Source organism: Coregonus lavaretus, assembly GCF_964263955.1.
Source record: "Coregonus lavaretus genome assembly, chromosome: 18".
Lineage (NCBI taxonomy): Eukaryota > Metazoa > Chordata > Actinopteri > Salmoniformes > Salmonidae > Coregonus > Coregonus lavaretus.
The window spans coordinates 16,071,138-16,084,210 of NC_140005.1; positions in this window are offsets into that span (position 1 = coordinate 16,071,138).

The window sequence follows — 13,073 nt, forward strand, 5'->3', positions numbered from 1 at the left end:
AACAACTGTAACGATGTATGTGAGGGACAACAAGTGCTCATTGTGCAAATGTATTTACGTTTTAAATTAACATTGGAGACTAAATATAGCTTACATGTTGTCAACAATCTAAGCAAACATCGTCTGTTTTTCCACATAGTTGAACACGCCTTGGTTTTGTTGCTAAACAACCAACCTGTCTATGGCATGTCAATGAACTGTAGCCTACAAGTGCTCAGCATATGTGGGAACTCCTTCAAGACTGTTGGAACAGCATTCCTCATGAAGCTGGTTGAGAGAATGCAAAGCTGTCATCAAGGCTAAGGGTGGCTACTTTGAAGAATCTAAAATATATTTTTATTTGTTTAACACTTTTTTGGTTACTACATGATTCCATATGTGTTATTTCATAGTTTTGATGTCTTCACTATTATTCTACAATGTAGAAAATAGTACAAATAAAGAAAAACCCTTGAATGAGTAGGTGTGCCCAAACATTTGACTGGTACTGTATATATATAATTTTTTTTTCCACAAAAGCCTTTACTAGTCCTGTATTAGCGGACCAATATAGCCGTCTGTAGCATGAGGCCCAAAAACTGTTCAGCACTGGCTATGATAGCAGTGCCGTTTATGTTATGTGTGTCGATTGTGAGGTGCTATACAATTTCGACAGTCACAAGACGGGGACTTCAAATAGGCCTATAGATGGGTTAGCTGACAACATCACGAAAACGATGTGTGCGCTTCCATGGGGCAGAAGTCAGCCTGTTGTTGTGTTGGCCCCGTGTAGCTCAGTTGGTAGAGCATGGCACTTGCAACGCCAAGGTTGTGGGTTTGTTTCCCACGGGGGGGCCAGTATGAAAAAAAAAAATGTATGCGCTCACTAACTGTAAAGTCGCTCTGGATAAGAGTGTCTGCTAAATGACTAAAATGAAAATGTAATTCTGGATGGCCAGTTTGATAGCAAGAATGACAAAAAACTGCCATGTGGCTCGTGTCAGCTCGTTTCATCTTGTTATTGATACCCTGTCTTGTTTTGAGGTGTTTTGACTGATTTAATGTCAATGATAATATGGCTAAAATGCGCTAGCTAGCTAACCAACAACTGTAACGATGTATGTGAGGGACAACAAGTGCTCATTGTGCAAATGTATTTACGTTTTAAATTAACATTGGAGACTAAATATAGCTTACATGTTGTCAACAATCTAAGCAAACATCGTCTGTTTTTCCACATAGTTGAGCACGCCTTGGTTTTGTTGCTAAACAACCAACCTGTCTATGGCATGTCAATGAACTGTAGCCTACTGTTCAGATAGGTTAAATGGAAACTGAAATATGTGGGGGGGGTTATTGCATTTTCTCCCCGGTCCCTAAACGTCTTTGCTCTGCGGAAGAACCAGAGATGAAAATTTTACTGATGTCAACTATATTGAAGCATTTATTCTATCGATTTATGACAGTATTCTGGTGAGCAGTACTCCTCCCTCTCTCCCCTCTCCTCCCTCTCTCTACAACCCCGCCCCTCTCCCCCCTGTCCCCCAGTCCTCTAATCAGTCACTGAGTGCCGCTGGCCCTGCCCTCTGATTGATCTGATTATGGCCTTGATTTGGGACAGAGGATGAAATCAGAGCCCTGACATGTCATAGTGTAGCTTCCCACATCCCAATGGTCGCCATCCCTCTCTGGGGCTGATTGTGTGTGTGTGTGTGTGTGTGTTTGTGTGTGTGTGTGTATGTATATGGACGTGTTTAACTATTCTTATGGGGACCAGAAGTACCCACAAGAATAGTAAACAAACAAAAATTGGACCAACTGGGGACATTTTATTTGTCCCCACGAGGTCAAATGCTGTTTCTAGGGGGTTTAGGGTTAAGGTTAGAATTAGTGTTAGGGTTAGAATTACGTTAAGGGTTAGGAGCTAGGATTAGGGTTAGGAGCTAGGGTTAGGTTTAGGGTTAGGGTTAAGGTTAGGTTTTTGGGTTAAGGTTAGGGTTACGGTTTAGGTTAGGGTTAGGGTTAGGGTAAGGGTTAGGTTTAGGGTTAGGGAAAATAGGATTTTGAATGGACTGAATTGTGTGTCCCCACAAGGTTAGCTGTACAAGACTGTGTGTGTGTGTGTGTGTGTGGTTGTGTGTGTGTTTTAGTATTCTGTTCGTACAGCAGAGCTGGCATTCATTGTGGTTAGTGAGGGGGCTGCTCTTTCAGCACCAAGGCCAGCGACAGAGTGAGCTCAGCGAGGCAGCAGCAGCACCGTTTAATAGCTATCACACATACATACACGCACACGCAATAATGCACACACACACCTTTTTGAGTTAGTGATGGTGTGTTCGTGTAATATCTGATATAGAAAGAGAGAAAGGACAGACAGTATGGTGGCAGGAGAGGCTTGTGAAGACAGGGAGAGGGAACAAGGGATGGTAGGGGACATTAAGGGAGAGGGAACCAGGGATGGTAGGGGATAGACAGGGAGAGGGAACCAGGGATGGTAGGGGATAGACAGGGAGAGGGAACCAGGGATGGTAGGGGATAGACAGGGAGAGGGAACCAGGGATGGTAGGGGATAGACAGGGAGAGGTAACCAGGGATGGTAGGGGATAGACAGGGAGAGGGAACCAGGGATGGTAGGGGATAGACAGGGAGAGGGAACCAGGGATGGTAGGGGATAGACAGGGAGAGGGAACCAGGGATGGTAGGGGATAGACAGGGAGAGGGAACCAGGGATGGTAGGGGATAGACAGGGAGAGGGAACCAGGGATGGTAGGGGATAGACAGGGAGAGGGAACCAGGGATGGTAGGGGACATTAAGGGAGAGGGAACCAGGGATGGTAGGGGATGGACAGGGAGAGGGAACCAGGGATGGTAGGGGACATTAAGGGAGAGGGAACCAGGGATGGTAGGGGACATTAAGGGAGAGGGAACCAGGGATGGTAGGGGATAGACAGGGAGAGGGAACCAGGGATGGTAGGGGATACTGCACCACCAGCTCTGATTCTAACCCAGACATTGTTGCCTCTGCAGCTGTCAAGGTGAGGAGGGTGGCTGGGGGAATGTTTAATATTCCATCGCCTAAAACTGTTTTTGAATCCAAATAATTTTTGACAGAAATATAACCTGATAAACAGGGAAATAGATCTTCCCTCTCTGCCTCTTCTCATACAAACAGCAATAGATGAGCTCAGACTCTCACCCCCTTTTTGGGTCAAAGAGGTTGAGAGGTTGATGTTGACCGTTGGTGTGAAGCAACAGCAGTCTCACTTTCAGACACACACACACAGACACACAGACACACACACACACACACACACACACACACACACACACGCATACACACACACACCGTAAAGCAGAGCCCCTTGGGAGCCTGGGGAGGCTGGGAGGTAATTTCATCCACTGTCACGGCACTGTAATTACCCACAGTAATCACCAGCACAATGCAAGCTGGGTAGAACACTCAGGTGAGAGACGGCAGACGGCAATCAGCCCAACGGAGAGGAAGGAGGGGGGTGGTGAGTGGGATGGAGAGGGTGGAGGGTGGGGTAGGGAGGGAAGGCAGTGAGGGAGAGCATATAGCATGAGGAGAGGGAGGGGAGGTAGAAAGAGCAGAAGGGGGGGCATTTTCCATCAAACGAGAGCACCAGGGCCTTAATTACCAGCCGAGTCTTTGGCCCTGCGTTTGTCTCCCCGCTCAGCCAATCTGAAAGATGTGTGTGCGTGTATGTGTGTGTGTGTGTGTGTGTGTGTGAGTGTGTGTTTGTGCATTTGTGAGTGTGTGTTGGTCCCAGCGTCTCTCTCTCTCTCCCTGCTCACCACTCCTGAAAGGCCCATTATCACACCATGCAGGCTCCTATCAGCTCTGCACTGACTGTGAACATCGTAGACACAGCAGCAGTGGGGCGCAGCATCCACACACACACGCACACACACACACACACACAGACACACAAACACAAACACACACACATACACACACACACACATCATACACTGCAATACATAGAGGAAGAGAGAGATGAGGAAAAGAGGGAGGGAGAGTGGGAGGTAGCAAGGGAAAGAGATAGAGGGAGGTAGATAAAGGTAGAGCAAAAAGATGAAGGTGAGGCTGATGTGAGAGAGGTTGGCAGCAGAAAGATTAGAGAGGCAGAGGCAATGTATGTCTTTTACAGTATTCACAGCAGCCAGAGCAGCACAAGGTCGGACAGGGAGACAGACTAGCAAGTTCTCACGTTATTACAGTAATACTCTACACCAGGGTTCCCCAACTGGCAGCCCGCGGACCGAATTTGGCCTGCGGGTGATATTATTTGGCCCCCCCAAAGTTTTCGGAGCAAAAAAAATACACAATAATATACTGAACAAAAATATAAACACAACATGTAAAGTGTTGGTCCCATGTTTCATGAGCTGAAATAAAAGATCCCAGAAAATGTCCATATGCACAAAAATATTATTTCTCTCTAATTTTGTGCACAAATTTGTTTACATCCCTGTTATTGAGCATTTATCCTTTGCCATGATAATCCATCCACCTGACAGGTGTGGCATATCAAGAAGCTGATTAAACAGCATGATCATTACACAGGTGCATCTTGTGCTGGGGACAATAAAAGGCCACTCTAAAATGTGCAGTTTTGTCAAACAAAACAATGCCACTGTCACGATCGTCAAACACAGTGAACCAAGGCGCAGCGTGGAATGCGAACATACTTATTTATTTAAAGTACCACACGAACAAAACAACAAAACGATACGTGAAGTCCTTGGTTACATACACAAAACCCACACGGAACAAGATCCCACAAAACACTGTGGAAAACAGGCTGCCTATGTATAGTTCCCAATCAGAGACAACAAGCAACAGCTGACACTCGTTGCCTCTGATTGAGAACCACCCCGGCCAACACCGAAACACACGAGCTAGATAAACCTAGAACACAAAACACATAGAAACAACACACCCTGGCTCAACATAACAGAGTCCCAGAGCCAGGGCGTGACAGCCTCAGATGTCTCAAGTTTTGAGGGAGCATGCAATTGGCATGCTGGCTGCAGGAATGTCCACCAGAGCTGTTTCCAGATAATGTAATGTTCATTTCTCCACCATAAGCCGCATCCAACGTTGTTTTAGAGAATTTAGTAGTACGTCCAACTGGCCTCACAACCCAGACCATGTGTATGGCGTCGTGTGGGTGAGCGGTTTGCTGATGTCAATGTTGTGAACAGAGTGCCCCATGGTGGGGGTGGGGTTATGGTATGGGCAGGCATAAGCTACGGACAACAAACACAATTGCATTTTATCGATGGCAATTTGAATGCACAGAGATACCGTGACGAGATCCTGAGGCCCATTGTCGTGCCATTCATCCACTGCCATCACCTCATGTTTCAGCATGATAATGCACGACACCATGTTGCAAGGATCTGTACACAATTCCTGGAAGCTGAAAATGTGCGATTTTGTAAGTCCAATGGTCAGTTTATGGACGCTATAGTCTCTTTTTAATCTGATGTCTAGAATTTCACCTAGGTCGGCGCAAGATATACTCTTAAAAATCATTTGCTAATGACCATGTTAAAAAATCTGGTATGTGGTTCTTGGTAAAGGCCGGACGGCTCATGACGAGAGGTGGGGAGGGTCCTGTGTACTTCCAATTAAGTTGATTTGTGAATTTGGCTTAGGGAGATTTGAATTTAACATTGAACTTCAACCAATACCTATATATTGTGGGGGCTATAGTCCCAACAATAAAATATGCATGTTACAAAATTGCAACATGCAACAATTTCAAGATTTTACTGAGTGGCTATATTATTATGTATTCTTTGAGGGGGGCAAATAAAATCAACAAAACACCAGTAAATCAGCTCCAAGTGATTTTAATTTTGGAAATCTGTTCCAAAGTTTTCCCACACATGATAGAGTGATATATGTGATCATATACAAATGTAAGCAAGGTTTGAAATTATTGTGTTATATTCAAATATTATATCTGTTTGGGCTTCTTGTGGTCAACTTCAAATTATTGGTAGTTATGTTCCGGCCCCCTGACCATCCGCTCAAGAAATTAGCCTGCGATGGAATCTAGTTGATGATCCCTGATCAAAACTATAGCTGTCTTCCTTAGACAGTATGATGAGTCTCAACCATACATCAAATAAAAAACTTCTGACAATACTGAAAGACTTATAATTCTCATCTAGCCAGATTCATGTGTTACTGTGTGTCTGAATCATGTGTAACTGTGTCTGAATCATGTGTTACTGTGTGTCTGAATCATGTGTTACTCTGTGTCTGATTCATGTGTTACTGTGTGTCTGATTCATGTGTTACTGTGAGTCTGAATCATGTGTTACTGTGGGTCTGAATCATGTGTTACTGTGTGTCTGATTAATGTGTTACTGTATGTCTGATTCATGTGCTACTGTGTGTCTGGTTCATGTGTTACTGTGTGTCCGATTCATGTGTTAATGTGTGTCTGGTTAATGTTTTACTGTGTGTCTGATTCATATGTTACTGTGTGTCTGATTCATGTGTTACTGTGTGTCTGATGCATGTGCTACTGTGTGTCTGATTCATGTGTTGCTGTGTGTCTGATTATTGTGTTACTGTGTGTTTGATTCATGTGTTACTGTGTGTCTGATTCATGTCTTACTGTGAGTCTGAATCATGTGTTACTGTGTGTCTGAATCATGTGTTACTGTGTGTCTGATTCATGTGTTACTGTGTGTCTGAATCGTGTTACTGTGTGTCTGAATCATGCATTACTGTGTGTCTGAATCATGTGTTACTGTGTGTCTGATTCATGTGTTACTGTGTGTCTGAATCATGTGTTAATGTGTCTCTGATTCATGTGTTCATGTGTCTCAGATTCATGTGTTACTGTGTGTCTGAATCATGTGTTACTGTGTCTGAATCATGTGTTACTATGTGTCCGAATCATGTGTTACTGTGTGTCTCCATCATGTGTTACTGTGTGTCTGATTCTTGTGTTACTGTGTGTCTGGTTCATGTGTTACTGTGTGTCCGATTCATGTGTTACCGTGTGTCTGGTTAATGTTTTACTGTGTGTTTGATTCATGTGTTACTTTGTGTCTGATTCATGTGCTACTGGGTGTCTGATTCATGTGCTACTGTGTGTCTGATTCATGTGTTACTGTGTGTCTGATGCATGTGCTACTGTGTGTCTGATTCATGTGTTGCTGTGTGTCTGATTATTGTGTTACTGTGTGTTTGATTCATGTGTTACTGTGTGTCTGATTCATGTCTTACTGTGAGTCTGAATCATGTGTTACTGTGTGTCTGAATCATGTGTTACTGTGTGTCTGATTCATGTGTTACTGTGTGTCTGAATCGTGTTACTGTGTGTCTGAATCATGCATTACTGTGTGTCTGAATCATGTGTTACTGTGTGTCTGATTCATGTGTTACTGTGTGTCTGAATCATGTGTTAATGTGTCTCTGATTCATGTGTTCATGTGTGTCTGATTCATGTGTTCATGTGTCTCTGATTCATGTGTTACTGTGTGTCTGAATCATGTGTTACTGTGTCTGAATCATGTGTTACTATGTGTCTGAATCATGTGTTACTGTGTGTCTGCATCATGTGTTACTGTGTGTCTGATTCTTGTGTTACTGTGTGTCTGGTTCATGTGTTACTGTGTGTCCGATTCATGTGTTACCGTGTGTCTGGTTAATGTTTTAATGTGTGTTTGATTCATGTGTTACTTTGTGTCTGATTCATGTGCTACTGGGTGTCTGATTCATGTGTTACTGTGTGTCTGATTCATGTGCTACTGTGTGTCTGATTCATGTGTTGCTGTGTGTCTGATTATTGTGTTACTGTGTGTTTGATTCATGTGTTACTGTGTGTCTGATTCATGTGTTACTTTGTGTCTGATTCATATGTTACTGAGTGTCTGATTCATGTGTTACTGAGTGTCTGATTCATGTGTTACTGTGTCTCTGATTCATGTGTTGCTGTGTGTCTGAATCATGTGTTACTGTGTCTGAATCATGTGTTACTGTGTGTCTGATTCATGTGTTACTTTGTGTCTGATTCATGTGATACTGGGTGTCTGATTCATGTGTTACTGTGTGTCTGATTCATGTGTTACTTTGTGTCTGGTTAATTTGTTACTGTGTGTCTGATTCTTGTGTTACTGTGTGTCTGATTCATGTGTTACTTTGTGTCTGATTCATGTGTTACTGTGTGTCCAATTCATGTGTTTCTGTGTGTCTGGTTAATGTTTTACTGTGTGTCTGATTCATGTGTTACTTTGTGTCTGATTCATGTGCTACTGGGTGTCTGATTCATGTGTTACTGTGTGTCTGATTCATGTGCTACTGTGTGTCTGATTCATGTCTTACTGTGAGTCTGAATCATGTGTTACTGTGTGTCTGAATCATGTGTTACTGTGTGTCTGATTCATGTCTTACTGTGAGTCTGAATCATGTGTTACTGTGTGTCATATTCATGTGTTACTGTGTGTCTGAATCATGTGTTACTGTGTCTGAATCATGTGTTACTGTGTGTCTGATTCATGTGTTACCGTGTGTCTGAATCATGTGTTTCAGTGTTTCTAAATCATGTGTTACTGTGTGTCTGAACCATGTGTTAGTGTGTGTCTGAATCGTGTTACTGTGTGTCTGAATCATGCATTACTCTGTGTCTGAATCATGTGTTACTGTGTGTCTGATTCATGTGTTGCTGTGTGTGTGAACCATGTGTTACTGTGTGTCTGATTAATGTGTTCTTGTGTGTCTGATTCATGTGTTCATGTGTCTCTGATTCATGTGTTACTGTGTGTCTGAATCATGTGTTACTGTGTGTCTGATTCATGTGTTACTTTTTGTCTCGTTAATTTGTTACTGTGTGTCTGATTCTTGTGTTACTGTGTGTCTGATTCATGTGTTACTTTGTGTCTGATTCATGTGTTTCTGTGTGTCCGATTCATGTGTTACTGTGTGTCTGGTTAATGTTTTACTGTGTGTCTGATTCATGTGTTACTTTGTGTCTGATTCATGTGCTACTGGGTGTCTGATTCATGTGTTACTGTGTGTCTGATTCATGTGCTACTGTGTGTCTGATTCATGTGTTGCTGTGTGTCTGATTATTGTGTTACTGTGTGTTTGATTCATGTGTTCATGTGTGTCTGATTCATGTGTTACTGTGTGTCTGCATCATGTGTTACTGTGTGTCTGATTCATGTGTTACTGTGAGTCTGTTTCTTGTGGTACTGTGTGTCTGATTCGTGTGTTCCTGTGTGTCTGAATTGTGTTACTGTGTGTCTGAATCATGAATTACTGTGTGTCTGAATCATGTGTTACTGTGTGTCTGATTCATGTGTTACTGTGTGTCTGATTCATGTGTTACTGTGTGTCTGATTCATGTGTTACTTTGTGTCTGATTCATATAGTACTGAGTGTCTGATTCATGTGTTACTGTGTGTCTGAATCATGTGTTACTGTGTGTCTGATTCATGTGTTACACTGTGTCTGAATCATGTGTTACTGTGTCTGAATCATGTGTTATTGTGTGTCTGAATCATGTGTTACTGTGTGTCTGAATCATGTGTTACTGTGTGTCTGATTCATGTGTTACTGTGTGTCTGAATCATGTTTTACTGTGTGTCTGATTCCTGTGTTACTTTGTGTCTGATTCATGTGCTACTGGGTGTCTGATTCATGTGTTACTGTGTGTCTGATTCATGTGCTACTGTGTGTCTGATTCATGTGTTGCTGTGTGTCTGATTATTGTGTTACTGTGTGTTTGATTCATGTGTTCATGTGTGTCTGATTCATGTGTTACTGTGTGTCTGCATCATGTGTTACTGTGTGTCTGATTCATGTGTTACTGTGAGTCTGTTTCTTGTGGTACTGTGTGTCTGATTCGTGTGTTCCTGTGTGTCTGAATTGTGTTACTGTGTGTCTGAATCATGAATTACTGTGTGTCTGAATCATGTGTTACTGTGTGTCTGATTCATGTGTTACTGTGTGTCTGATTCATGTGTTACTGTGTGTCTGATTCATGTGTTACTTTGTGTCTGATTCATATAGTACTGAGTGTCTGATTCATGTGTTACTGTGTGTCTGAATCATGTGTTACTGTGTGTCTGATTCATGTGTTAAACTGTGTCTGAATCATGTGTTACTGTGTCTGAATCATGTGTTATTGTGTGTCTGAATCATGTGTTACTGTGTGTCTGAATCATGTGTTACTGTGTGTCTGATTCATGTGTTACTGTGTGTCTGAATCATGTGTTACTGTGTGTCTGGTTCATGTGTTACTGTGTCTGAATCATGTGGTATTGTGTGTCTGAATCATATGTTACTGTGTGTCTGAATCATGTTTTACTGTGTGTCTGCATCATGTGTTACTGTGTGTCTGATTCATGTGTTACTGGGTGTCTGATTCATGTGTTACTGTGTGTCTGATTCATGTGCTACTGTGTGTCTGATTCATGTGTTGCTGTGTGTCTGATTATTGTGTTACTGTGTGTTTGATTCATGTGTTCATGTGTGTCTGATTCATGTGTTACTGTGTGTCTGAATTGTGTTACTGTGTGTCTGAATCATGAATTACTGTGTGTCTGAATCATGTGTTACTGTGTGTCTGATTCATGTGTTACTGTGTGTCTGATTCATGTGTTACTGTGTGTCTGATTCATGTGTTACTTTGTGTCTGATTCATATAGTACTGAGTGTCTGATTCATGTGTTACTGTGTGTCTGAATTGTGTTACTGTGTGTCTGAATCATGAATTACTGTGTGTCTGAATCATGTGTTACTGTGTGTCTGATTCATGTGTTACTGTGTGTCTGATTCATGTGTTACTGTGTGTCTGATTCATGTGTTACTTTGTGTCTGATTCATGTGTTACTGTGTGTCTGATTCATGTGTTACTTTGTGTCTGATTCATATAGTACTGAGTGTCTGATTCATGTGTTACTGTGTGTCTGAATCATGTGTTACTGTGTGTCTGATTCATGTGTTACACTGTGTCTGAATCATGTGTTACTGTGTCTGAATCATGTGTTATTGTGTGTCTGAATCATGTGTTACTGTGTGTCTGAATCATGTGTTACTGTGTGTCTGATTCATGTGTTACTGTGTGTCTGAATCATGTGTTACTGTGTGTCTGGTTCATGTGTTACTGTGTCTGAATCATGTGTTATTGTGTGTCTGAATCATATGTTACTGTGTGTCTGAATCATGTTTTACTGTCTGTCTGCATCATGTGTTACTGTGTGTCTGATTCATGTGTTACTGTGTGTCTGATTAATGTGTTACTGTGTGTCTGAATCATGTGTTACTGTGTGTCTGGTTCATGTGTTACTGTGTGTCTGAATCATGCTTTACTGTGTGTCTGGTTCATGTTTTACTGTGTGTCTGATTCATGTGTTACTTTGTGTCTGATTCATGTGCTACTGGGTGTCTGATTCATGTGTTACTGTGTGTCTGATTCATGTGCTACTGTGTGTCTGAATCATATGTTACTGTGTGTCTGGTTCATGTGTTACTGTGTGTCTGAATCATGTTTTACTGTGTGTCTGGTTCATGTTTTACTGTGTGTCTGATTCATGTGTTACTTTGTGTCTGATTCATGTGCTACAGGGTGTCTGATTCATGTGTTACTGTGTGTCTGATTCATGTGCTACTGTGTGTCTGAATCGTGTTACTGTGTGTCTGAATCATGCATTACTGTGTGTCTGAATCATGTGTTACTGTGTGTCTGATTCATGTGTTACTGTATGTCTGAATCATGTGTTACTGTGTGTCTGATTCATGTGTTCATGTGTGTCTGATTCATGTGTTACTGTGTGTCTAAATCATGTGTTACTGTGTCTGAATCATGTGTTACTATGTGTCTGAATCATGTGTTACTGTGTGTCTGCATCATGTGTTACTGTGTATCTGATTCATGTGTTACTTTGTGTTTGGTTAATTTGTTACTGTGTGTCTGATTCTTGTGATGCTGTGTGTCTGGTTCATGTGTTACTGTGTGTCCGATTCATGTGTTACTGTGTGTCTGGTTAATGTTTTACTGTGTCTGATTCATGTATTACTTTGTGTCTGATTCATGTGTTACTGAGTGTCTGATTCATGTGTTACTGTGTGTCTGATTCATGTGCTACTGTGTGTCTGATTCATGTGTTGCTGTGTGTCTGATTATTGTGTTACTGTGTGTTTGATTCATGTGTTACTGTGTGTCTGATTCATGTGTTACTTTGTGTCTGATTCATATGTTACTGAGTGTCTGATTCATGTGTTACTTTGTGTCTGATTCATATGTTACTGAGTGTCTGATTCATGTGTTACTTTGTGTCTGATTCATATGTTACTGAGTGTCTGATTCATGTGTTACTGAGTGTCTGATTCATGTGTTACTGTGTGTCTGATTCAATGTTTACTGTGAGTCTGAATCATGTGTTACTGTGTGTCTGAATCATGTTTTACTGTGTGTCTGCATCATGTGTTACTGTGTGTCTGATTCATGTGTTACTGAGTGTCTGATTCATGTGTTACTGAGTGTCTGATTCATGTGTTACTGTGTGTCTGATTCATGTGTTACTGAGTGTCTGATTCATGTGTTACTGAGTGTCTGATTAATGTCTTACTGTGAGTCTGAATCATGTGTTACTGTGTGTCTGAATCATTTGTTACTGTGTGTCTGATTCATGTCTTACTGTGAGTCTGAATCATGTGTTACTGTGTGTCTGAATCATGTGTTACTGTGTGTCTGATTCATGTGTTACTGTGTGTCTGAATTATGTGTTAATGTGTCTGAATCATGTGTTATTGTGTGTCTGATTAATGTGTTACTGTATGTCTGAATCATGTGTTACTGTGTGTCTGAATCATGCATTACTGTGTGTCTGAATCATGTGTTACTGTGTGTCTGATTCATGTGTTACTGTGTGTCTGAATCATTTGTTACTGGTTGTCTGATTCATGTGTTACTCTATGTCTGATTAATGTGTTCCTGTGTCTCTGATTCATGTGTTAATGTGTGTCTGATTCATGTGTTAATGTGTGTCTGATTCGTGTGTTACTGTGTGTCTGATTCATGTGTTACTGTGTGTCTGAT